General features: G+C 36.1%; 1 protein-coding gene across 6 annotated transcripts in view; it reads left to right on the top strand.

The window, feature by feature from the left end:
- The window catches only part of LOC136855385 (carboxyl-terminal PDZ ligand of neuronal nitric oxide synthase protein-like), a 514,751-nt gene that overhangs the window by 116,242 nt on the left and 371,009 nt on the right, over positions 1–27,500 (top strand). The gene's annotated exons all lie outside the window — the stretch shown is intronic.

Here is a 27,500-nt window from a genome sequence, read left to right as displayed (position 1 = left end):
GGAACTTCTCTTTGCTGCAATGGAAGAAGAAATCTTTCTCCCAGGAGTCCAGAATTTAATGTGACTCGTTGTCCCATTCAGTTGCGTTATGATAATGGAATATAAAAGCGTGAAGCTGGCCCCGTTAAAACATAAAAGGAAAAAGAAGGAAAAACAGAAGAATTAAGATCACTGAAAGAAAAGAATACGGGAAAATCCTCGGTAGAAAGAAAGGAAAATAGAGAAATCTCAATGCTATAAAAAAAAATGAACCGCATCTTCTAAGGAAAGTATTGGCAGAGAATTTGTAACTTTAGTTGAGGCTTTTATTGTTCTAGTTATTTAATTATCGTTGCTATGTTTTATAGTAGGTGTATCTAGTAATTAGTAATAATCTTTATCCTCGCTTGGGCATTTCTTGTTCACGTTCTGACAGTAGATTGTTGTACTTGAATTAAAAAAGAACCACCCTTCAGGCGAGGTAAGTCGGTGGAAAAATAGCGGTAGGGAATCCTTTATTAGATTCCTTCTGTTTAATTCAAGGTTATGAGTCTCCTCCGAACGTTTACCTAAGGAGATTAAGCTGCTGGAATAGTTATGAAGCAGTTGAAAAGATTAGTTGAGGTAATAAGCCTCCTGCTAGATTGGATTATGAACTCCAGGAAGGTTGGTTGCGGCCCAGGTCTTCGCCTGGGACGTTGGCTGAAGGGATGCTGCAGCTGCGGATTTTTGCTTTTATCTTTTTCCCAGGTGATTAGGGAGATTGGACGGATCGTGTTGGTGATGAGGCATCGCCGAAGATTTGTTAAGGCTGTGTTTTAGAAACACGAGAAAGAGCTTCTCCCGAAGGTTTGCTGTAAGAGGAAAGACCGCTTGCGATTTACTTTTAGTTTTCTGCAAAAGAAAACTTGAGATGGCTATTTGTGTTTCCATCCGCATTTTTTTCTGTCCACCCTCTGATCTTAAAAACTACTGAGGCTAGAGGGCTGCAAATTGGTGTGTTGATCATCCACCCTCCGATCATCAGACATACCAAATTTCAGCCCCCTAGCGTCAATAGTTTTTTTTTTTTATTTTATTTAAGGTTAAAGTTAGCCATGATCGTGCGTTTGGCAACGGTATAGGACAGGCCACCACCGGGTTGTGGGTGAAAGTTTTGGGCCGCTGCTCATACAGCATTATATGCTGTACAGAAAACTCGATTGCGCCGAAGAAACTTTGGCGCATTTTTTACTTGTGCGTATTTGACGGTGAGACTGCTGAAAAGGTTGGTTGACGTTTATAAGCAACTACCTGGAGAAGTGCTACAGGAGTTTAATTCTGTTATTGACAGAGAAGATGAGGCAATAGAAGAGGATTACATAGGTGTGAAAGATTGCGAAAGCTGCGTAACTACAGGAAATGTTAGTAGAGAAAGCTAAAATGCTGTGAAGAAGGGTTGGTATACGTTGAGTAAGATGAGAAAGACCATGAAAAAGTGGTTGGGGAAACAAAACCATAATATATATTTATTGTGACACTAAGACAGAAGTTAATTTCTGTTGACGAAACAAGGCTTCTGGAAATATTGTGCGGGAAAACAAAAATATCTGACAGATTGATTGATTCCACGAGTCTATGAAGGGTTTGGGTGAAGATTGCCGATAACTAATTCCTGGAAGCTGAGAGGAAAGGTTTGCCATATGCTTTCCATATGGTGGAGGGGTTACAGAGCTTGGAGAGAGAGAGAGAGAGAGAGAAAGCGGGGTGGGGGTTTTGGGGGGTGGGAGTTGAGAGGGCTGCAGGTAATGGATATTCAAGCTTTTGAAGGATTTCGCCTTTTTCTTTCCATCAGCTCAATGATTTTTTGGGAGATGAATTACGGTACGCAAGAATTTTTTTCCCATTAAGTGTTATTGATGTGAAAAGTGTGAGTGACATGCTAAGGACACACTGACACTTGTCCTGAAAATGTCTGCAGCTTTACTTTATTTTATACATGGTTTAAAGATTCTATTGTATTAAAGCATTGGTATTTAATTTTCACTAATTCTGTTTTTAAAGAGTTGATTTTAAATATGGTAGGAAACTATTGTTGACTCTCTCTCTCTCTCTCTATCATTATATATATAATATATATATATATATATATATATATATATATATATATATATATATATATATATGTATATATGTATATATATATATATATATATATATATATATATATATATATATATATATATATATATGAGTGTGTGTGTGTGTGTGTGTGTGTGTGTGTAATATATATATATTTATATATGTCTTTGTATGTGTGCCTGAACGCGAATAACAGCTGAATGTTTCATAACCTCTGCCAACTTCCCTTCATAAATATTTTTTCCCCTGAGGGCAAAGGTAAAAGGAGGGATTTCCCGCCCGAGGGTCATCTGGCCGCCCTTAGGAGTCTCTTAACACTGGAAACTGTCCTTTGTGGAATTTCCTGTGGTTTGCGTCTGGGCTTCTTGTTCCCCTCCGGTGTAGGAGGAGGAGGAGGGTGGGGGGAGGAGGAGGAGGAGGGTGGGGAGATTAACTCGAGAGAAAACCTTACAAATATTTTCGTTCTGTAAAGCCAGCTCATTGTACTTAAACCGGTGTAGCTCTTAGTCAAAGCTCAGTTTTTTTTTTTTTTTCAGTGCGTAAATTTGAATTTGCTCTATTTTCTAAGCTTCAGTTGTCTGTTGTCTGGTGTTGACTTATGGTCTAATAAAGCTTTCGTTTTAGAAATTGATAGAAATAGCTTCGTTTTGTCTTTAATTGTTATTTTTTCCCGTCTTCTCTTCCGCTTTGCTTACATGGACAATGTATGTAATGTGTATTCCATTCGAAGTTCGTTTAATTTCATTGTGAATGGAGAGGGGAAAACGTAAAGGAGAGAGAGAGAGAGAGAGAGAGAGAGAGAGAGAGAGAGAGAGAGAGAGAGAGAGAGAGAGAGATTAATATATCAGAGAGAAAGAGAAGCAAAAAGCGTACACAAGAAAATAATTTTAAGGTGAATAGGTTACGTAATGTTTTATTCTTCTAAATAACCGAAAGTCCAGGATATAGATAAGACGATGAAGGATAATGACAGCTATTGCGCTCGAGAAAATCATCCTTACCCTTCTCCCTTGGAAGGTCGATTATCCTTTGGATGTCCTTCCCCTCTCCTGTATATCATAGCCTCGAAGGTGGATAGGTAATGCCCAGGTAGCCTCTTTGGGCTTTCACCTTTTGGGTCAGTCTTATCTTAGATGGTAATTTAGGCCTTGATGATTCTCTAAAAGATTTTTTTTTCTGATCATGAAATATCTTTTCTTGAATTGTGTGTGGGGATTTGTGGTATACAACTTTACAAGTATACATGAATATGTATGCGTGTTGTGTTTGTGTTTACTCAAAATTTATCAGTTACACGACTGTCAGAAAGATGGGCTCAAAATCACTTCCTGATAAATAAGAACCATAGATAAAAACATGGTCAACATCATGGCATCCTAATGTGATGTCCCCTCTTGCCAAATCCATATAACAGTAGTTCCCCATAATGTTAACCCACTGATTCCGGTGAAAGTGTAATCTTGATGATTGGCTGCCCTTGAATACTTCTAGGGCCATATATGAATATTATACACACACACACACACACATACACATATAGGTATATGTGTGTATGTATAACTGAATCACGAAAATATGGAATGTGATGAATATATAAATATAGGCAAATGCCACGGAGGAAAGTGAAACATCGGAGTAAGTCGAAAGGCCTAGCACCACCTGTTATTTCACTTTCCTTCGTGGCATTTGTTTTTTATATATATATATATATATATATATATATATATATATATATATATATATATATATATATATATATATATATATATATATATATTATTATAGGAGCTTGATCAATGCCAGAAATGTCAGACTATACGAAGGGTAAAAGTATGTGGACTTTGCTCAACTATCGTCTTGTGGGTAACTACTATTTTTAAAACTAATAGGTCCATTAAGGATTGGGAGTGCAGCAGTTTGACCGAAGATGTGAGGCATGTAAGCAAATTAAGGGAATTAAAAAACTGTAGAGTAATGGGATCTCAAAAATAAAATTAAAATAAAAGTCTGTAATGTAATTTGAATAAGTGAACCCATTGAATTTGATTTTACACTGACAATTACCAGTGATATTTTTGGTAACTTTACTTTTTATTGAGTATCTAAGAAACATGTTTTTAGAAACATAGACCTCTTCAGATACCTCAGATACATGAGAAACATCAAGATCTAATATCTGGCACCTCAGATTTCGTTCTGAGGTTATATTTAGAGAAAAAAAAATTCTAATCAGATACGAGGGGTAAAATTTTAAAATTCATAAATGAACGTTGTCCTCTTCTCTGGTGGCAGGAAAAACGTATTGAGTTTCTCTTAATGTAATTCTTCAAATTATTTTCACCAAAAGTCACCAATTGATGTATTATAAATTCATGTATATCGCGGCTGTGAGCCAGTCCATTCAGGTTTCACACTCCAAAACGGACTAACAGGAACAAAATTCCTCGCACCTGGGCCGAATAGCATAGCATTCCTTGTATGAAAGTTTAAGAGACTTGCTACGAGAATTAGGAATCCCAGGTATTCTGCAACATAATCATTGATTTTCAACACGTGACCGGAAAGTTCCGGAATTTGCTACACGATTGTCAGGTGACCCCAATTCCTTTTTCAAGTCAGTGCTTGGCTGTTGGCAGCTAAATCTTTCGCAGTTATACGGAAGTGCTGCCACTAAATAATCACAAAAGTTTTGGTTAGGATGTGGTAAGTAAAACTGCCTTTAGAAGATGATAGTAGAAGCCAAGGTCTAAAGAATACCAGGTCTACCCACACACAAGTAAATTGGGGAGAGGGGGTCAGTAATGGGGGTTTAAATATTCTGAAGGGTAAATTCTGTGACGTCAAACCTTGGTATTAGTTACGTCAAGATCGCGTTGGAAGTATCGCATAATAATTCTCTCTCTCTCTCTCTCTCTCTCTCTCTCTCTCTCTTACGCTGTTAATTATGTATATATATATATATATATATATATATATATATATATATATATATATTATATATATATATATATATTATATATATATATATATATTTTTTTAATGTATGTGTGTGTGAATTTTGTATACCTAAACCCATGGTTTATGAAAGCAAAGCATTGGCACTAATTGGCAGTTATGACAAGGACCTTCAAGCGGCTGGGGTATGTGAAAAATTCGTCGTAGGATTCAAAGTCCATCAGGACGGTTTCAGTTATTTTGCGGAAGTCGTTGAAGGAGGTCCATGTATGCGGAGGAGGGTCGACGGGGTAGGAAGGACTAAGAATTTTCGGGGAAAATGATGAAAGTTCGGAATAATTTGGTGACAAATTTGCGTCGTATGGGAGAGGGGAGAGAATGCGATATGCAAATTGTCTGGTTCCCTTTCAAAAGAACGGCTTCTGCTTTGAGTTTTTCGATCTTCTTCTGAACTTCTTCTTCTTTTCTCTCTCTCTCTCTATATATATATATATATATATTTATATTTATATTTATATTTATATATACAATATATGTATATACATGGTATATATATGCATATATATATGCATATATATATATATATATATATATATATATATATATATATATATATATATATATAGAGTAGGAGAGAGAGAGAGAGAGATAGGGATTGTGACGAAACTGTTGTAATGTCAGTTATTATCGCTTGAATAAAGAAAAAGTGGACAGAAAGCATAGTGGACAGAAACGCATAGACATAATTAACCTACTGTCTTTATTTTGATTTTTTTTTAAGCATTCTTGATGCATATGTATCAGTCAGACTTTCTGTTAATTTTATCTACACGCGACCAATGTGGTAACTACAGAAATGCTAATCGTGAGAATTGTGGTTGTGATCGTTTCTAAGTGAAAATGTTCTACCTTGAGGTTATTTAAATCATTCTCAATTTCGAAGGGGAAAACATCCCAATAAGTTTGATATTTTTAATCGTCAGAATAGTTTTTGCCATAATGGTAACGAATACAACTGAAGTAATTTTTTCCGCGTTGAGCCATTTGTTAGAAACTTCTATTATTGCAAGTGATTGATTCAGGGAGTTAGGTGAAACTTCGTAAGTATTTTGCTTTGGAGGCATATGTTTCTCTTCAACTGTATGGATGTCGAGTTAAAACCACGAATTTCGTTATTAAGAACACTGCGTTTACTTTGGGAACTAAACGTTGTCCCAAGTTTTCTCTTAATAGAGGTCGACAGGAACTAGCCTCTCCGACCTCGACAGGAAAGAAATGCGTCCGTAGTTTTGCAAGAAAGGGCAAACGATGTAAATATAGTATCGTGTGCATGGAAGTGTTTTGCCTTCAAGAGACTGGCTGGAAAAAAATGTGTATTTCTTTGCCAAAATTAATCTCAGTTTCTTATGGCGTAAGGTCTACATACCCAAGTTCCTTTCCAAGGGATGTTTACTCCCCGCAAGCAGGTCAGTTCGTAACGGGAGCGGTATTTGTTTCGTGAAATCAGATAATCTTCTTAAAACAGGGGCATCTATACACCCTTCAAGAGCAGATGGTAAATGCCGTCTACCGGTCTCTTTCCCCATTACACTCCCACCCTCCTGTGTTTGCTATCGTCGTCGTCTTTGCCACCCATAAAAACCATTCGATTGCCCCCCCAATAAAGCCTCGTCTGCTTTTTCCTCACTTTATTTTTTGCCCCACGGCCATTTCCTCGCCACTAAGCTCGGTTATAGCAACGGGAAAAACAAAGTGAAAACATAGATAGTTTGTGTTGTGACACATAAAACAGGAGATGTATGTTTGAGGGATTGGTTAAAGAATAGGGGAAAATGGCATGTTGATGGTTGAAGCAGGAAGGAGCATTGGATGTGTTAAAATGGAAGAAATGAAAGAAGTAAATTCGGACAAGAAACAAGAGAATGGAGGGGATTTGGATGAAACTTCTCCCCAGGTGGTGCTAAGTGGGGGAAGGTTATAATCAATGGAAATAGCCGAGTTTCAGGTCACGGGAGCAAAAGGCTTATGCGGTTTGGGAAAGCGGTTTAGTTGAGGTTAAATTAAATGTGGAAAGGAGGATTACACATACTCATCGCACGTACATGACTGTACATAAATGTCTGTATGAGTGTAGTAATTACGTACTTTAATTATAGCTACAGCCGACATAAAGAATAATATATGAGTGTAAAGGAATTAAGTTAAAGTTAAAGTCATCCTGGGCCTTTGTATTTTCTTAGGGCAGGCGCTGATCTCCTGTTTGGAATTACTACCACAATAAAGAACCAACGACATTGAGAGCAATAAAAATGAAATATGTGATGGAAGAAGAGAATAAAGAGGAGTGACGAGACGATGAGTACGCGAATTACTGAAAAGAAACGGGGAATGATTATACTACACAATCTCCGGTGCTGCGCAATTAATTTTAGGTGTTAATTAAATATGCAGGGGACAGAGAATGCATGTAATAAAAGGGTGTTGCGAGATTAAGAGGAAGAGATTTCCTTCAACAGGGAAAAACAGAGAGGAATTTGCACGTCGTTGTCATTTTTCGCTTTCTTATATGAGCTAACGAAAGACTTCATTTTTGATCATTGCATCGCCCGTCTAGATCATTATTGAATATTCTTCACAGGGGCGCATCATACTTAAGGTGCTTTGATGTGCTAAGAACTGCTTCGCATTATTTTATGCTAAGATTTGCTTGCTCACATTATACGCAGTTTTCGGCTGTTAGCGTCTGCTACGTTCATTTAAAGATCTGACTGGTCTTAAAGCACTGTCTCTCCTTTGTTTATCGAAATTCATAATAAGTTAGCCTTGGAGAAGCGGGCCTTTACCCAGGACCCAAGGCCCCCCTGTTGATGCAGCTTATGTGACGCATCTAAAAGGATATTGATATTCATTGCTGATGATTTAGAAGTTTTGACAGGACAGAAAGACGAAACGTCGAAGTTTATATATTAAAAGGGTTTTTGTTGATTGAAGATTTTACGCCGGTAGAGAGAGAGAGAGAGAGAGAGAGAGAGAGAGAGAGAGAGAGAGAGAGAGAGAGAGAGCAATCCAATTTTCGATCAAGCTTTTGCTCTGAATCGAGAAAATCTCTTATTTTTCAAGTACCAAGTAACGACGAACGTGGCGGCGTCAATCATTAGCTCTCACCAATACGCAAGGACGCGATGGCACGGAAAGAAGACACGACGCAGCCTACACGACTACTTCCCTGGAGGGAAAGGAAGGTGTGGGGAGGGGGGGAGGCTGTGCACACCTTATGGACAACCACAATGGTGCCATTTCGACCGCGGCTACCGTCGCCATCAGGGACTGAATGGCGTCTGTTGGAGGGAAGGAAGGTGGGGTTTTGAGGGGGAGGGGTAAAAGGGATTGAGAAAGAAAGATAATATAGGGGAGAAGCAGTGGCGTGCATGTGGGGCACAGTGGGTTATGGATTATCCGTCGAGAAGTAAGACCGAGTGGGAATCATTACTAGGGAATAGTTATTACGGAAGAGTAGACGTAGCGGATGACGTTGGAGGTGTATTGAATATAAGAAAAAGTTGACGGGAAACTTTGTAGTTACCGGTAGTTATTTTCATGAAATCTTAGTGACCTTACCCCACACGTAGTGAAAAACAACAAACCGAATTCCTGAAAGAGTTGAATATACGTAGAATGAGTTGAATTTATATAGATTTTTTCGAATACGTAACTAAGCATGCAAGAAGCACTGACCATCTGAATTTAGAATTCAGAATTATATCACCCACCGGAAATCTGGAACCTTGGGCAGCGAGAGAAATGTAATATATGAAGTAGAGTCATGGAAAAAAACGTATGAAGAAAAGAATCCGGTAGAACGAAAGGAAGCACTAACGAAAACTGGTAGTGAAACTTAGAACAAAAGAAAGTTAGAGAAAGTTAGCGGAAATGGGAATGACCAGTTAACCCGTTAAGAAGAAAGGAAGAGAAAGAGCGAATGGAGTTGTTAACTCTGTCATGCTGTTCGACTCGCTTTTTATTCATGATGTTTTCTTAAGCCTCCTTCATGGTAATAAATTGTGGGAGAGACCATTGAGTGAATACTAAATAATTTTAATTAATAGTGAACAGTTAATTGGAAGGGAAAAGACAGATTAAAATGGAAAATTAATAAAAAAGAAATCAAGCAGAAGTACTAAGAGTAGGTCAGACCCACTTGCCATTCTTGTGTGACCACTTACCATTTATGCTTAAGGTCACATCTTAAGAAAGAAAGAATTATGAGAATATGAAAGGAAAGTGAATAAGAAAATGAAATATTAGTTAATTGAGTTGCAAGGAGAGAGGATTCAGGATGTAATTAGTGCTTTCGGAAAGAAAGTGGGACGTAAAAAAGGGGAGAGGGTGCAGCAATTGTGAGCTCAAGCGGAATCGAGAGAACCATTTTTATGAATGCTATATTTTTTCTGCTTCTTCCACAACTGTGTGGGTATTCCCGATTATCATTTTTTATCAGGTTATTTCATGTATCTAGAATGTGCATTGTCTCCACTTTGTATATTACACGTATATGGCCTTGAGCTGAAATAAAAATTTATTATTATTATTATTATTATTATTATTATTATTATTATTATTATTATTATTATTATTATTATTATTATTATTATTATATCAGGTTATGGCATGTATCTAGATTGTGCATTGTCTCCACTTTGTATATTCCACGTATATGGCCTTGAGCTGAAATAAAAATTTATTATTATTATTATTATTATTATTATTATTATTAATATTATTATTATTATTATTATTATTATTATTATTATTATTATTATTATTATTATTATTATTTTATCAGGTTATGGCATGTATCTAGATTGTGCATTGTCTCCACTTTGAATATTCCACGTATATGGCTATGAGCTGAAATAAAAATTTATTATTATTATTATTATTATTATTATTATTATTATTTTAGACTCTGGTGGCACGAAAGAGATAGCGGCTAAATAAAGTAGAGGGGACGAGACGAGATATGAGTGACCTTTAAGAAAGAGGGAAAAAAGAGAAAGTCACCGAGGGAGATGGAGACAGATGCCAAAGCTCCTGAGTGGAAAGATTGCTTAAGAAGTTTACAGGGGAAACTTTGCGGAGGAAAATGGGGCTTTATTTATGTATTTATTCATTTTTGCATTTACTTTATTTTGTTTATTTTTATGCTTATTTATTTTAATAAAAAATTGTTTGGAGCCAAATAAAGGAAGATTTACATTGAATTTATTTTAACAAAAAAGTTTTTGGAGCCAAATAAAAGAAGATATGCATTGAAAGTTGATAAACCTTTTAAAATGCAGTTTAATGAAAAAAAAATCTTTCCAGTTCCATAAATCAAATAAATTGGGTAAAGAAAATAAATCTTTTGATTGTAATGAAAACTGGCTACGAACGAGAGTAAGATTTACGGGCAGGGAAATAAATTTTTGGACCTCTTAATGAAAACAAGCCAGGAAGGAAAACGGCCATTTTCATTTTTACGAGAGAGCGATTTGCGAACAAACAAACAAACAAACATGCAGGCACCGAACTCGGAGGCTGAGGGCGGCAAGTTGATAAGGCTGCATTTATGCACAGGAGTGACTTCTTCAGGTGTTGGTAATGAGTTGTGTATAATGGAAGTTTTGAATATGGCCATACGAACCGTGAACGCCTGAAAGAAAAGTTGGGGTGGAGTGGTGGTGGTCGGGGGGTTGGGGGCTGGGGTTGGTATTCCTCGATGTTTAAATTTTTTTATTCTTTTTTCATCTTCAGTGTAGCGTGATTCTTACGTTACGGTCCAGAGTAGGCGGTAAAAGTTGGTAAATTTTCAGAATCATATTGGTGGGGTACGAAGAAAGTGATTATATATATATATATATATATATATATATATATATATATATATATATATATATATATATATATATATATATATATATGTATTATATATGTATATATATATATATATATAATATATATATTATATATATATATATATATATAATATATATATATATATATATATATATATATATATATATATATATATATATATATATATATATATATATATATATATATATATATATATATATATATATATATATATATATATATTTGATTAACATACTTCAACATTGACTAGGATTCCAGTAGACTGTTAATCTAATATATGGTTTTTTGTAGTGTAAATAGTGTTTTATGGGCCTTTTAACTTTATAGAACAACTACTGTTAGATTTACAGTTACACACACACACATATATACTGTATGTATATGTATATATATATATATATATATATATATATATATATATATATATATATATATATATATATATATATATATTAACTTTATCACATACACAATTGTTCTGTGCATTAGCAGATTTACTAAAAGGACCTCATTCAAACTGATGAAGCCTAATGGAGTTTATTTGTATTTTACAAAGCTTGACAAACAGTTCATTATTATCAACATCCGTACAATTCTATTGTACGGATACTTGATAATGTGGACTGTTTGTCCAAGAAAGCTTGTAAATTTTTGAATAAAAACCCTATATATATATATATATATATATATATATATATATATATATATATATATATATAAAGAGAGAGAGAGAGATATTATACATACTTCATTTCTGGAAATGTGCGCAGTTCCCTGTCACATCCGAATTTTCATTGAATAAGTGTTCCTGTGACTTCCGGAAAGTTTCGTATATTCTTGGGAAAAATGTCCACTTGAGTTGCATCATATATCGAAAGATAACAGTCTTCCGGGCAAGAATAGGATGGCAGGACATAGCGTGGGCTGAGAAGCTACAAATTGACAATGGGCGTCGCAAACGCAAAGGGACTTAGGAGCGAAATAGTTGAGAAAGGTGTGGAGGCACTGAGAAGAATTGAAAGGACAAAAGCGTTTTACCTCAAAGGAGCGGATTCTTCAAAGAAAGAAGTTGAGGGGGGGGGGGGAGCAGGGATGGCCAGGGGAGGAAACCGAACAATAAGTAAGACCGGAAGTTGCAGCAAGCACTAGGCACAGAGAGATCTTGCTTAAGGCAGGGAGCCCGTCTCTCTTTCTCTATTTATTTTTTTTTTTTAATTCGTGAAGAAATTTTGCTTTCTCAAAATAAAAGGTTTTAAAATCCTTTCTTTTCTACCCCCCCCTCTTTTTTTTTTAAATCATGATGGAAATTTGCTTTTTTTTAAAATAAAGGGACTTAAAATCCTTTCTTTCCTGTATTTCTGTTTTAAAAGTCGTGATGAATTTATGCTTTCGCAAAATAAAAGGTTTTATAATCCTTTCTTTTCCACAATTTTTTTTCCAAAATCTTGATGAAATTTTTTGCTTTCTCAGACAAAAAGGGTTTAAAATCCTTTCTATTCTTCTATTTCTCTTTTTAAAAGTCGGGATGAAATTTTGCTGTCTCAGAGTAAGAGGCTTTGAAAACTTTTCTTTTCTTTATTCCTCATTTTCTGTTATCATTCTTTGCGTCCACTTTTACCTAACCTGCGTTTTATTATCATCTTTCTCTACCTTCTCCTACCTTCCTTTCCATTGACTGCCCCCCGTGCTAACTCATTTTTGCGCGCCATTGTGCACCCATCTCTTACGAACCCATACATTAGCACTCGCCGCCTTTTGCCTCCTCCGTCTCTTCCCCTCCCATTAACATCCTTCCATTTACCTCGCGCTTTTTTACCTCCATCCCCTCCTGTCACCCCTTCCGTTTTCACTAACAAAGTCATTGCACCCTGGTTCTCGGTCCCTCTCCTTCTCTCGGGAGTCTTCCTTCCCCACCCGTCTTGCTTTGTCCCTCTTCTCTTGATCTTCTTGGTCGGGCTCAGACGTCTTCTTCTTCTTCTTCTTCTTCTTCTCCTTCTTCGATTTCTCTCCCTTTATCTACTTTGACATTTTTGAGAGGCGAGAAAGTTATTTTCGATTTTGATTTATCTTGGTATGTACTTGTAATATTACGCCATCTCTCTCTCTCTCTCTCTCTCTCTCTCTCTCTCTCTCTGCATATTCATGTATGCTTTTATTATATTGACATTGTAAACTAATTCCAGCAACTCATGTTTGCAGCAGAGTATTTTAAAATGTGAATATATTACTTGAAGGTTTCGATGCACTATCCAAATTTTTTGTTTGTTTAATTTTTAAGGAAAAATAAGAGAAAACATTATTAAGAAATGGAAAGTGACGTATTCTTTGCTTTTTACATGTGCAGTCTATCCTTTATAAACTTATTTTTTAAGTTCATGGTCTATTAAACTTTTTACGTATTAATAACTGCTCATAATAATAACAGTTATATTATTAGTATAGTTCTTATGAGTGTAAATAATTTAGCTCTAGCAAGAAAGAAAAATAACTGTAACGAAATGACAAACACTGTTTTGTTTTGAGGACTCGTAATCCGACACCACTCGCTTCTCTTCCAGCGTTGGGTTTTGAGGTCAAATTAGAGCTCATTACGCCATTAGTGGCAAATCTTCCAGGGTGTACGGGTGGTTGCTTACCGCCTCTTTTTTTTCCATTTGCTTGTGCGGCGATGCGTACCTGCACGTACCTGGGCCGGGGAATGCTAGTGCTTACCTGGGCGAGGGTCCGCCGGTCTCCTTACGTTACCTTGTCTTATTTATTTTGTTGTTGCGGCTTTGCTGTGTTTTCGTTATGTCATGGGAAGGTAAAAGTGAGATTTTAGGTTTCTAGGGAATTCTGTTAGATAGACGTCCCTGTATTATGCGGAGTTGCACGTGTCTTTTGGCATTTCTAAAGTCTTTCTCACATAGTTAGTAAAATTATATATATATATATATATATATATATATATATATATATATATATATATATATATATATATATATATATATAAATATAGATGTGTGTATGTACGTACACACACTCACATACACACACACACACACACACACACACACATATATATATATTTATATATATATATATATATATATATATATATATATATATATATATATATATATATATATATATATATATGGACTTGTCTTCATGAATTTTGTTTATATGCTTTGTCATCATTCTACATCTGAGAAGGGGTGGGGGGACTTCTCTTGATAGAGCCTCGAACATTGTCTTTGTTTCAACTATTTGGGCATCCCACTTCTTAGCGGTGTACCCGTGCCCCTGCGGATGCATGGCGATAAGGCGACACACTTTAGCCTTTGGCACTGTCTGTTCATGTTAACTATGAACAGAGACAGTGTCAAAGGCTACAGTGTATCGCCTTATCACACTGTAGTCTTTGGCACTGTCTGTACATAGTTAAATATAAAGACTCTTTTTGTAGACAGAGATAACTGGTTTTCTTTCAGTTCCATTACAAAAGGAAAGGTCCACTGAAAGGGGCTACATGCCCATTAAGAATAATTTGATTGATCCATTTAAATAGAGATTACTCTCTTATTAATTAAGGCTGGCATTGTTCGTGATATTTGACTTTGCAAATGTCTTCGCGTTTATCTATATTTTTCCCACGAGGGACGTTTAGTTTTTACGTGTTTAGTTTTTACTTGATCCAGTATATTTTTTATTATAGCTGGTCTTTTCCATTCTTTTATTTCTTTGAAATTTTTTGGAAAACAATCAAAGATTAAAAGGGTCCAAATGTTTTTTTATCTGATTGAGTCATTGTTCTTTTTTTCATTTACTTATTTACGGATACGTGATATTTTATTTTTCGAATGGGAGAGTGAAATTTAAGACGGTTTGATGTTCATTTTTTATTTTTTATTTTTGTTAAAAGCTGTTAATCAGTACGACTGACCATCCATTATTTTCGTAAGCATGTTTATTCATGATCTCATTAGGAATTGTTGATGTGCTTTTATTTTTTTTTTTTTTAGGTCTTTACGAATAAGAATTGCTAACAATTGACAAAAGTTCTTATGTGGTGCTTTTGTTAGGTTCATATTTGTTGGGGCTAGAAAGAGGCCCACAGTTTATCAATTTCAAAACTGGTTGTAACTGTCCTTTCATTGCCGTGTAATTCTATTGGGAATAAAGAAAATTGCAGCATGTTTCTCTTCTGTTTTTGCCGGATTTTTCAGCCATTTCAGACCCTTTCTCTGACTTCATGGAGTCCATTCTCTCAGGCAACAACCGAATTATCCACTGAAAGGCAAACAGATAAAAAGACAGGAAAATTAATCAGAAAAATGAAAGATTTTTACAGGTTAACGTTAGCTTTTTTTCCACAGGTCTTTTTGGATTTAGTTTTTCATTTTTGCGATTGTTCCACATTTGAATATAAAAGTAAGACTATCACTTTCAATTGGGCGCCCCTTTTGGAAATCCAGTTCTGTTCGTTAGAGACACTCATTCAAGGCTTTTTATTCCCCGGTTCCAGAATAAGATTCCGAAGCTAACAAAGACTCACTGAGTGGAATATGCTTCAAGTACCTGTGTATATTGCGCGATAGCTGTTACCCTTACATAATACGGATAAATTGATGATCGATAGATACGTATTGCTGTTGAAATAACATTATCGATTTTTTGATAAACGTTAAGTGTTGCGAAAAATAGTAATGGTAATAATGGTATTAATAGGAGAAAAAAAGATTCATTATTGAAATTTGTGTCCGTTTTTCGTCTGCTATACACTCATTTGCTTACACGAAAACTGAATGTGTGTTTGTAACAGGCAGAGAGAAGAAACACAAAAGTCACTGATGGGTCTTTTTTTTCTGTTATCAACGAAAACATAATTGTTCATCGATTTATTATTGTTATTGTTAGCAAGAGTTGTAGTAGTAAGTACAGTAAGTCTGTAATTACCTTATTTCAAAATTATGAGTATTTCCTTGATGCACTGTTGTGTAAAGGCATATAGCTGCCGCCGTATTACTCTTATCATATAAGCGAAAAACAATTAATAAAATCAACGAGACCTGAAAACTTCTACTAAAAAGCGAACACGAGAAGATTAAGGAAGTAAAATTCATTAACGATTCTTTATAAATATGCCGGGACGATCATTAGCAGGTGAACATAATAGTAAACTTTGCCGGCAGCTTAAACAAAGTTTACAAGCATTGTCCAAAACCCATGACCGCGCAAGCATAATTAGATGAAGGCCTCTGTTAAGACATGAGTGTACTCGAGTAAGTCCAAGAATGAGGGAATGGTGCTTGCTTTATTTAGATGAAGGCATCTTGTAAGACATGAGTGTACTCGAGTAAGTCCAAGAATGAGGGAATGGTGCTTATTTTATTTAGGTGAATGCCTCTTTTAAGACATGAGTGTACTCCAGTAAGTCCATGAGTGAAGGGTGTGGTGCTTGCTTTATTTAGATGAAGGCCTCTTTTTAAGACATGAGTGTACTCGATTAAGTCCAAGAATAATGGGCGGTGCTTGCTTTATTCCAAGGGCGGGGCGTAGTTCCTTCAGAAATGCGAGAACTGGAAAGGCAGTGCCCAGTGCCCCCTTGAATTCAGGAATTAAGAGGAGGTGAATCAGAAAACTGGAGGCATTGCCCTATTCAGGGGGAGGTGAGGTGCGCCAGTAAATCCAAGAGTGAGGTGCTATACCCCAGTTTGTCAAAAAGTAACGGGAAGTGTACAAGAGTACCTAAAAGTGAGAGTAACTAAAAAAAAAAAAGGAATGGCGAGGGCCCCCAATTAATCTCAAGTCTAGGTAGGGTTTGTGGCGCAGTAAACGAAAAGATGGGGCACCTTGCCCCAATAAATCCGGGAAGAGGGTTAGTGCCCAAACAAATTCAGAGAGAGGGGCGTTAACGCTAGTTTTCCCCTCAGCTGCTGTAAATTCGAACAGCCATAAAATGTTGGAAGTTTTGGATCCTGCCGGCTGTAAATCTCCGCATCCGGTTTCTGGTCCTTCCTTTTCTCACAGTAAATTGAGGCCGCCGAAAGATGCCTCACCATCCTCACCACGCTCCCAGAGAGAGAGAGAGAGAGAGAGAGAGAGAGAGAGAGAGAGAGAGAGAGAGAGAGAGAGAATGCGTTAGTTCGTATGTTAGAATTTAAGATGTTCAACTTGCTTTCAGAGAACTAAATTTTAATGAACTGGGTCTTTTTATACGTTTTCTGGATATGCCCGTAGACACTAGCGGATCCCGGGGGGGGGGGGGTGGTTGGCACTTGGGTACGTGCCCCCCCTCATGAAAAATAATGACAAAATAATAATATTGAAGATTTAGATAATAATAACATAAATTAGAAATATAGAAATGGAAATATATATGTATTTGTATTTGTGCGTGTGTGTGTGTATACATAATATGAAAATTGGTGCCCCCCCCCACAATGAAATTTTTCTTGATCTGCTAGTACGGCCGTAGAAATTGTCAAATCAACCTAGTTTCTCTTTTTTGAAACGAATCCATGCAATAATACTCAAGATGAAAATGGTTTGGTTTGCATCCCTCTTCCTGGACAATTTTGTCCTCTGACCTTTCATGACTCAGTGGATCAGCTTAGCATTAAAGTGATAATTGACAGTGAACTGAACTGACGATTAGCTTTACTTAAGGAAACGGATTATTAATTAAAAATGACCGCGTAAATGAGCGGCACCTGGGCAAAGGAATCTTTCCAGTGAGGAGGGGCTCACGTGACTGCCTGCACAGTCAGTCTTAATTTCGTCACCGCGCTCGCAGACGCGTTCTTCTCCGATCCTGAGTTGAATTGAATTGAATTGAATATAGAATTTAGGCCAAAGACCAAGCACTGGGCCCTGTGAGGCCATCCAGCGCTGAAACGGAAATTAACAATAAAAGGTTTGAAAGGTGTAACAGGAGGAAAACCTCGCAGTTGCACTATGAATCAGTTGTTAGGAGAGGGTGGAGATTAAGACGGAAGAAAGAGAATATGAAAGGAGGCGAGGTAAAAGGAACAAAAGGGGTTGTACCTAGGGACCCCTCTCGTTCCTTTTGCTGTGCTTCCTTTCATATTCTCCAGAGGCAAACGCAGTTCGAAGAACACGTTCCAACTTGACCGTGAAGCGACGAGGAAGGCGTCAAGGACTCCGGAATCTGGTCTTATCTTTATTGCCCTCGGAGACATTCAGGCCACGGGGGTGCTCTCGTGTTTCGTCCTGCCAGCTGTCCGTATCATGCAAGGTCCTTTTTGTGTGAAGGGCGTGCTGCTACTGCATGCAAAGCAGCCATTGCGTTATTCAGTGCCTGTCGGTAAAGTAACGATACTTTAAAGCGTCCAGTCCACTTCCTGTAATTTGTATAGCTTATTTCTCTACTGTGGTTTGGTTATAACTGTCTTCGGTTATTTGTTGTTTTCTCTGCATTTCATTTTATTCTCGAGGGTTTGCTTTTCTTTAGCGTGACAAACGAGTACTCCTTTTTGTGGAATCTTAGCTGTTAACTAATAATAATAATAATAATAATAATAATAATAATAATAATAATAATAATAATAATAATACTGATTAAAATGAGGTGTCAAGTTTTTTGTTTTTATTTTGTCATATCGTTAAAATATAATGTGCATTTTAATGTTTCTTTTAATTATTATTATTATTATTCAGAAGATGGCCTTATTCATATGGAGCAAGCCCACAGGGGCCATTGACTTGCAATTCAAGCTTCCAAAGAATATGGTGCTCATTAGGAAATAAGAGAAGGTCAAGGGAAATACGGGAAGAAGAGATCTCGCTTATTAAAAAAAAAAAGATTAATTAAGAAGGTTTTCGTATTTTCTTCAGTAACATATTTGACATTCCTTACTCTTGTTGGTGTATTAGTCATGTGTTCCGTTGCTTTTTGTGTATCTATAATTGAATGATGTTGTCCGCAATTTATAAAACATTAAAAAGGAATGATTAGTTGTCATGCACATCTAATTAGTGAATATTGGTTATTTGACTTTTGCAGCGTAGGAAAATTATTTCATTCTGGTAAATTGAAAGGCATGCATGGCAGGTCTTTCTTGCTACCTAAATATTTCTAAATCCTCTTTTCATATGCTTTCGAAATGATCCGGTTTATGTAAAATTTATTACATTTATTTTTCCATGCGTTGGTTCAGCGGGAGAAATTACGTTCATATTAGACGAGAATGCGTTCGTTGTTTCGCCGGCAGGTCTTATAGTTTTATGACTCTGAGCAAAGTGTTTTGGAAAGATTTTTTCTCCATTGCCTTCTTGCTTGATGATGTTGGAGCCTTGGAATTTTCTGATTTTCCTGATGCTTTAATATGTATCTTTTTTTTTGTGCTGGAAATATCCATGTGCAGTGTTGTATGTCTCAAGATTTTATGAAGAGATTCTCTAGATCATTACAGTGTTATTTAGAGTTAACACGTTCAGTAGTGTAAATAGTCATGGCATTGGGCCGTAGATGCATTTTTATATATGCCAAATGTCATGTTTTCATTTGCTTTATTAAAACAGCTGTTAGTGTATGTTTGCATTTTATGATATATACGTATGTTCACAGCATACTTGACATATAATCCTTCTTACCAAATACTTGACATGAACTATTGTAAAATACCAAACTGCTGCTGAGAAAATCGTGCTTGATCCTTACCATGCAGCATCAGGTACTTAGGCAGATCAATAGCAATGCCTTTAGGCCCGTGACTATAAAAGGACTGTTATTTTATTAATGAATACAATGAATGCATACATAAATTATTTCTTCAAACAAAAGGATTGCTTATGAACATTCTAGGCTTGTTAATGCTGTGCTCTCTGCCATTTATTTATTTATTTATATATTTATTTATTTTATTTATCTCCTTTCCTAATTTTCTCGAGTTCAGATTTGATTATCTGTGGGTTTCAGTTCCACTCTCATATCCCAGCAAGTTTTCCGGTGTATGAATCTGTTCAGTTTACATAGAACCAAATAGAGTTCAGTAGGGCACGTGTCCTAGTTCTTTTTATGTTTTCATAAATGAAATATGCGTTACAATTATCAGGCTGCCCTGCCAGAACTAAAGTTATTTCGTATGTAAATGATATCTGCAAAAAAAAGAATTTTATTTTCATCCGAATATTAAAAGTTGGCGAGAAGTTATTCTGGTCTTTGAAATTAAAATATAATTATTATTATTTACGTTGAATATGAATATGCCATTTTTCTTATTTCTATTTTTGATATATCTCTGGTGCCTGGTTTTGCTTATGCAATAACAGTTGCAGTCTCCTGATGACAATTTTCACGTGGGACAAGTTTTATTGCTTTCTTATCTAAATCTTTCTTCTCTGATTCCATTCTCTTAGGTTGAGTCATATATTTAAATCCTTACAAGGTACATTTCTTATATGCATACACACATTATATATATATATATATATATATATATATATATATATATATATATATATATATATATATATATAATGTATATATTTACTTACTGCCTATGGCTTTCTATCGTGTATTTGTACATTTCAGAAAGCCATGCGTTCAGACCAGATAAGCTCCCTGAACGATTTAATTTAAAAAAAGACTTTGGTAGCGTTGTAACGTGGGACACGTCACAGTTTCGTGCACTCGCTTTTACTGCCGTCACAAATAACCTTTTGATATTCCGGTACTTGTATCTACCAAGGTGCTCTGTTATACGAAACACTGGAGTTCGTTTTTGCCTCTGCTGGACCTGTCTGGTCAGTGTCCTTTCTCTTCCCGGTTTGGAAAAGTCTGCTGCACTGCTAAATTTGGCTGGGGATAATAATAACACATAATACACACACACACACACATACACACACACAATAATAATAATAATATGTAACAATATCCTTTATTTCAGATCATGGCTGTATACAGATAGACGAGATTCAGTTCAATACACAGAATTTAAATACACGAGATGAGAAGTTATGATAAAAATAGTTACACGCAAATATTGTTAATAATAATAATAATAATAATAATAATAATAATAATAATAATATCAACATACAATTATTTTGCAGCTAGAGACCATAGGCAGATAGAGAATTCAGGTACATTGTGCTGAAATGAAAGTGATTTTTCACATAAATGTGGAAAAGCTGCAAGTTTGCATTCTATCCCACACGACCACAAAGAAATCTGAACTTGGTGTAGGAAAGGTGCTGGGATGCTGTTTAGAGGCCATTTCCAAGAACAATATCTCCCGAGGCAGACAGCATCGGAAAGAACAGGAAATTCTTTCTTCCTTTCTTCTTCGTCTCCTTCTTCTTCTTCTTCTTCTTCTTCTTCTTCTTCTTCTTCTTCTTCTTCTTCTTCTTCTTCTTCTTCTTCTTCCACCACCGATATTGGCTGTCATGAAGACCCTGACTAACGCTTAATCACATTTCAAAAGCACAAGTCGAAGGTTGTCGTTTAAAGGTTCGTCAGTTTTGTCTCGTAAGGGTCGAGCGTCTGACCTTTTTCCTGTCGCCATTGGAACGTTTACGTTTTAGGTTTTTTTTTTTCTTTACATAACTGATTTTCCATTATGATCCTAATTGCCTTTCACCTTTACAGATTTTAAGGAAGTTTCGTCCCTCTGACACCGTCGTAAGGTGAACTGGTTTTGTGCATAGGTCCAGGTGTATTGTAAGTTGCTTTTGGAGAGAATGAAAAGAATTAAATCTGATTAATTTTGCAGTGAGCACTATTGAAATTAATGTCTTGGAACGACGATTCATGAGAAACTGTTCTTGAAAATCAATCGATGGATTATGAGAAACAAAATATCGAAAATAGTTTGTTCTCGAAAGCAAGAAATTATGAAAGATTAATGGCAATGAATCGTATATTATTGCAAGCTTCAACTTAATGGAGATTCGTCGTGAAAAGAGAACTTCGTGAAACTAAAAACGATTGGGAATGAAATCTGCAAAATACTCGAGTGTCATGCCTTGGGTTGGATTACACTTTTACATCCAAAGTTACCTTGTCACTGGCTGTTTTGTTGCCGACAGTCATTTTATATACTTTTTATTTAGGTCTTTCACTGATGCCCTTAACTTTTTCAGAACATTTAAAAGTTTTGAGTAAATGTAAATGAAAAGATATATACTGTATACCATTTGCCAAAAGTATTTTTTTAGTACATAAGCTCTTGAATTCTTACGTTGTATATTTTATGCAATACACAGTAAAAATTTTTGCTATTGCATTCTGGAGTCTTACATATACATTTATTTTATATGAATGTCTTTACTGTAATATATATATATATATACATATATATATATATATATGTATATATATATATATATATATATATATATATATATATATATATATATATATATATATATATATTAGAGAGAGAGAGAGAGAGAGAGAGAGAGAGAGAGAGAGAGAGAGGATAACATCTCAAGCCACGGTCTTCGTATCTGTTTCGAAACGAGAGCTCTTAAGGCTAGTGAAAGTGGCTGTCTCGTGCAGTCGATGACATCCTAACATTTTCTTGTTTGGAGGAAGTTCCCCGATAAAGAGGCGGGGGGGAGCGTGTAAAAGTTGACCATTGTCTTCGGGATGCGGAAGGGACTCCCAAAGGACGTGGGTTGTCTCCGACAGGAAGCAGGACTTGCCTTACCAAGCAGCAGCCACCCTCTCTCTCTCTCTCTCTCTCTCTCTCTCTCTCTCTCTCTCTCTCTCTCTCTGCCTGTCGAATACGTACACATACACTCTCTCTCTCTCTCTCTCTCTCTCTCTCTCTCTCTCTCTCTCAGACACGCAAATTACAGCTCTCCCTTTCTCTCTCTCGCTAACACGCACACAACACCACTCTCTATCTCTCTGTGTCTATCAAACTCACACATATGCCGTTCTCTCTCTCTCTCTCTCTCTCTCTCTCTCTCTCTCTCTCTCTCTCTCTCTCACACACACACACACACACACACACACACACAAAGTATGGAATTGATTGCTTTCTTAAATTTTGTAAAGCTTATCCTCCCTCCTCTGCCTGAATAATATTTTGTACTTGATAAACAATATATTAAATTATTCACGCATGTAAAACTCTAGTTTGTATACAACATTTTTACTTACGCATATAAACCGGATATGAATATAGGACGCTGAATGTGTATTGCATGTTCCGAGTCACAGCAATATGTTCAATCTTTTGTCACTGGAATGTTGATTAAAAAATGCGTCCAACAGTGTTGGTGGCACTGCTAACAACTCCCTTATTAGTTTACCCGGGTTTGATTCGGTCTTGTGTGGTGTCATGAAATTCTGTGTTAATGTAGCGACACATAAGTTCGCGTAGCGTTTATGTCAGTGTGCTGAATTCGTTTGAATAAAGTATCTGGTTTTATTAACGTGAATGGAGTCTTCCTAGCAAGAGGAATTGAAAAGGTTCTTGTGAAATTTCATATTGTTATTATGAATAGTTAAGCTTTCACCTTGATTTTCCGATTTTCCGTTGTATTTTTATTTTCCTGTTTTCATTAATATTTCTATGGGTATTATTCCTTGTAATTAGATATTTACCTCAATTCGCCGATTTTCCATTGTATTCATTTTCTGTTTACATTATTACTACTATGTTTATGGTTTCTTATAAGTAGATATTTTGAAAATAAATAAAAATCCGTATGCTTAGTTTAATTATGCGCATGACGACAATTTGACGACATAGACGCCTACGAATATTGATAATTGTTGATTCTAGTCAGATTTAGACCTTGGGAGCACTTTTTTTATTTGAATTATACTCGTAAAGAGTGCATGATGCTTACTCATGCATACCAAACGGTAAAACAGCACGTAACTGTGTACACTCTAAGTTAAGAAAAAGACTTCCTCTTTGGAAGTTTTCCTGGAAATTCAAAAGGCCTCAATGACTCAGTGTAAAGGTGAGAGACACCGAGAAGCCAATTCAGGTTGTACCCCTAGCCAGATTTCCTTCCGTCATAGGGCAAGGGTTATTTACAGGTAACGCCTGTTCATTCCAGATATTATGCAATCATTCCTTGTCTTGATTCAGAATCATTATAATAATTAACGATGATAATCGTTGTTATTTTTGTGGTTTTATAGCGTCATTAACCTACCTTGATTATAATAATTAAGAAAATAATGGTAGAAAATATTATTCGTATGGTATCTGTTTTTGCTTTTCGTACGTTTTAATTTTGTACTGTTTACATTTGTTCAGTATTAGCTCCTGTGTACCGAGCTAACGATAATAGGTCTTTGCTGATCTGGTCTCTGTAGCGTGGTAATACTTTCTTCGAAAGTCTGCTTCCTTTCTCCCAAAATGAATAAATAGATAAATAAAATAAAAGTTGAAGGGAGAATATCTCAGTTAGCTGAATTACCTCGTCGAGGCCCTCCTGTTTTCAGTTATATTGCGGTATCCATTTTGACGGAATGCTGATAACTCTCTCTCTCTCTCTCTCTCTCTCTCTCTCTCTCTCTCTCTCTCTCTCTCTCTCTCATTTCAGGAGCATTCAACCCAAAAGGCAAGTGCATAATTCACTGGTTAGGTCAACAGGGGCAAACTGGATTTATAGGGAACGCCTCCATATTGTCACTTCCTCGTCTGGTTTAGGGTTCGAACTTTGGTCATTCAACTGTGAATTAAACGCACTCCCATTTGCATTAGAGGACTGGAGAGAGAGAGAGAGAGAGAGAGAGAGAGAGAGAGAGAGAGAGAGAGAGTTTGCTCAACTATGTACTCATTATGAGAGAGAGAGAGAGAGAGAGAGAGAATTAGTCATGTTTCATATTAGTTATAAGCTACGTATTTTTTGAGAGAAGGAAAGTTTGTTATTAGTTTGTATTGTATGAGAGAGAGAGAGAGAGAGAGAGAGAGAGAGAGCGAGAGAGCGCCCCACAGTGCATGATTCCCTCTTGAAGGATACGCCTTCAGAGGCATTGCTAACAAGCTGCAGCAGCAGCACGACCAGACCCCGTGATGTGTCCACCCCGTCGCCCTTTTAATTTGTCAGGTATCCTGAAGCCTCAGCCGCCATTACCGGGAGTCCATGAGAGGCAATACACATCAAGGATCCCTCCTCCTCTTTGAAGGGCGTCTAGGATGCCGAGTCATGCAAGTCAATCAAGTTGCCTTAAAGACTAATCAAGGCACGTGTGGCTTCTTGCCTGGGCATTTTGAGGCGCTGGGAAAATGTCTTGTTGTTGTCGCTTAATCTTTTCTTTTTTTATTTGTCTCTGGGGTGTCAGATGAAGAGTTGGCTCGTTGTTCGCCAGTTTGTTTCCTTTGGAAGAGTCGCTTTCACCGAAAACAGATTTCGGTAAAAGGAAAAAACTGTTGCCTTAATGATGATTAATATAGGAAGCTCAGGCTGTTTGCACATCGTACGTGCTTAGTGTCAGAGAAAAGCTTGTCTCCAGAATCGTTTTATTGTATGTTTCATTTTATATTTCATCAATGAATTTTTTTATATTTAGATAGTGTGGTATTGAAGAGTAATAATGTAAAATTGATTTAACTCGTTCATCTGTCAAAGGCCGTTTAAGGTGAGAATTCTTACGCGACCTTTCAAAGTTCTTTGATGGCACCAAAGCGCAGTTGTGCCTGTTACGGAGCGGTGCAATAAGCCTTTCGAATTAACCCTCGCGGCAATATCAGTGTGTTAAATCGTTGCCTTTTGGTGCAGTCTATTCAATCGTGTTTAAACGGCATGGGCTGGTGCAATCGGAATGTAGCTTTTTCGTTTAGGGTAATGGCAGAGACGGGGAAATGGAGGGAGGATCTCGCTTTACCGTCTTATATGTTAACAAAGATTGTTTTGGAGTCGATGATAATAATAATAATAATAATAATAATAATAATAATAATAATAATAATAATAATAATAATAAGGGCCTACTTTAGCATCATCTTCATTATTTATATAGCACCATTCTTACTGAGATTTCAGTGTGAAGAGTGCCTTTACCGCTCTCTCTCTCTCTCTCTCTCTCTCTCTCTCTCTCTCTCTCTCTCTCTCTCTCTCTCAACTAGTGGCTTTTTTTCCTCATCTGTGTCTATTATGGAACATATCATCGGTGAAGAATTTTGCAAGGATTTTTTTTCCATGGATTTCCTACCATCACTGTTCAGCGAAAGGAGAGAGAGAGAGAGAGAGAGAGAGAGAGAGAGAGAGAGAGAGAGAGGGAAAAGTAAACAGGTTGGGAAGATTGGCATGAAATTTAACTACTAATTAATTCTATTTCTGTCACGCGCCATGTGATGGATGGCTTTGAAGGAAGGTTGATAATTTAATTACTAATTAATTCAAGACAGTCTGGCTCTCTGGCTCTCACTGGGGTATTTTCATTCATTTCGAGGCAGAGGGTTCCCCTTACCTCCATTAAAACATACGTTAATAGTAAAATAACCAATTAAAATAACCATTTTTTTTTTTTTTTTTTTTTTTAGTTTTCGGAAAATAGTATTTTTGTTGTTGTTGTTTCAAGATGTTTTGTTGTTGGAAAGTCTTTTTGTAAAACCTCCATCAAAACAAACATCAATCATAAAATAACCATTCAAAAAAACAAATTATGGGTTTCAGAAAATAGAATTTTTTGTTGTTGTTTCAAGATGTTCTGGGTTCAGAAAGTTACTTCATTTTTATTTTATTTGGGAAACATCCATCAATGCAAACATCACTCAGAAAATAACCATTTTTTTAAATTATAGTTTCCAGAAACTGTATTTTTTGTTGTTTTTTCAAGATGTTTTGGTTTTAGAAAGTTACTTTCATTTTTTATTTTATTTGGAAAACATTCATCAAAACAAATGACAATCAGAAAATAACCATTAAAAAACTTATGGGTTTCAGAAAATAGATTTTTTGTTGTTTCAAAAATTTTTGTTTTTAGAGCATTCCTTCCATTCCTTTATTCTATTTTATTTTATTTGGAAAGCTTCCATCAAAACAACATCTTTCAGAAATGAACCACTTCTTAAAAAAATTTTAGCTTTCAGGAAATACGACTGTTTGTTGTTTTAAGACGCTTTGTGTTAGAAAGTTCCTTTCAATTTTTATTTTACTTGGAAAACAGCCATCAAAGCAAAAACCAGGCAGAAAGTAAACATTTTTTAAAATTATAGTTTTCAGAAAATAGAAGATTTTTTTTCTGCTGTTTCTGTTTTATTTGGGAATCCTTTTAGAATCCAGTATCGGGAATGCATCAGATATGCAGATGAGTGTTCGGATGGGTGGAGAGGAATGATATGGCACGGCCGTAATGTGTCTGGAACATCATCTGCAGATGGTGCCATGGCCAAATCTCTGATTGATGGCAATCCTTCTCGCGTGAATTTCTCTTTATAGAGAGAGAGAGAGAGAGAGAGAGAGAGAGAGAGAGAGAGTATTCGTTAAATAAAACATTTTTGTAGCTTATTTTATACTTATTTTCAAGTCAACGTACGTTTGAAATTTTAGGATGTTTGCCAAGGCCCATCACGTTTTGTATTGATTGTAATATTAAAGTGGAGTTT

This window comes from Macrobrachium rosenbergii, chromosome 31, assembly GCF_040412425.1.
Source record: "Macrobrachium rosenbergii isolate ZJJX-2024 chromosome 31, ASM4041242v1, whole genome shotgun sequence".
NCBI classification, from domain to species: domain Eukaryota; kingdom Metazoa; phylum Arthropoda; class Malacostraca; order Decapoda; family Palaemonidae; genus Macrobrachium; species Macrobrachium rosenbergii.
The sequence above is the reverse complement of the archived record's forward strand: the minus strand, read 5'-3'. Positions and strand labels throughout refer to the sequence as shown.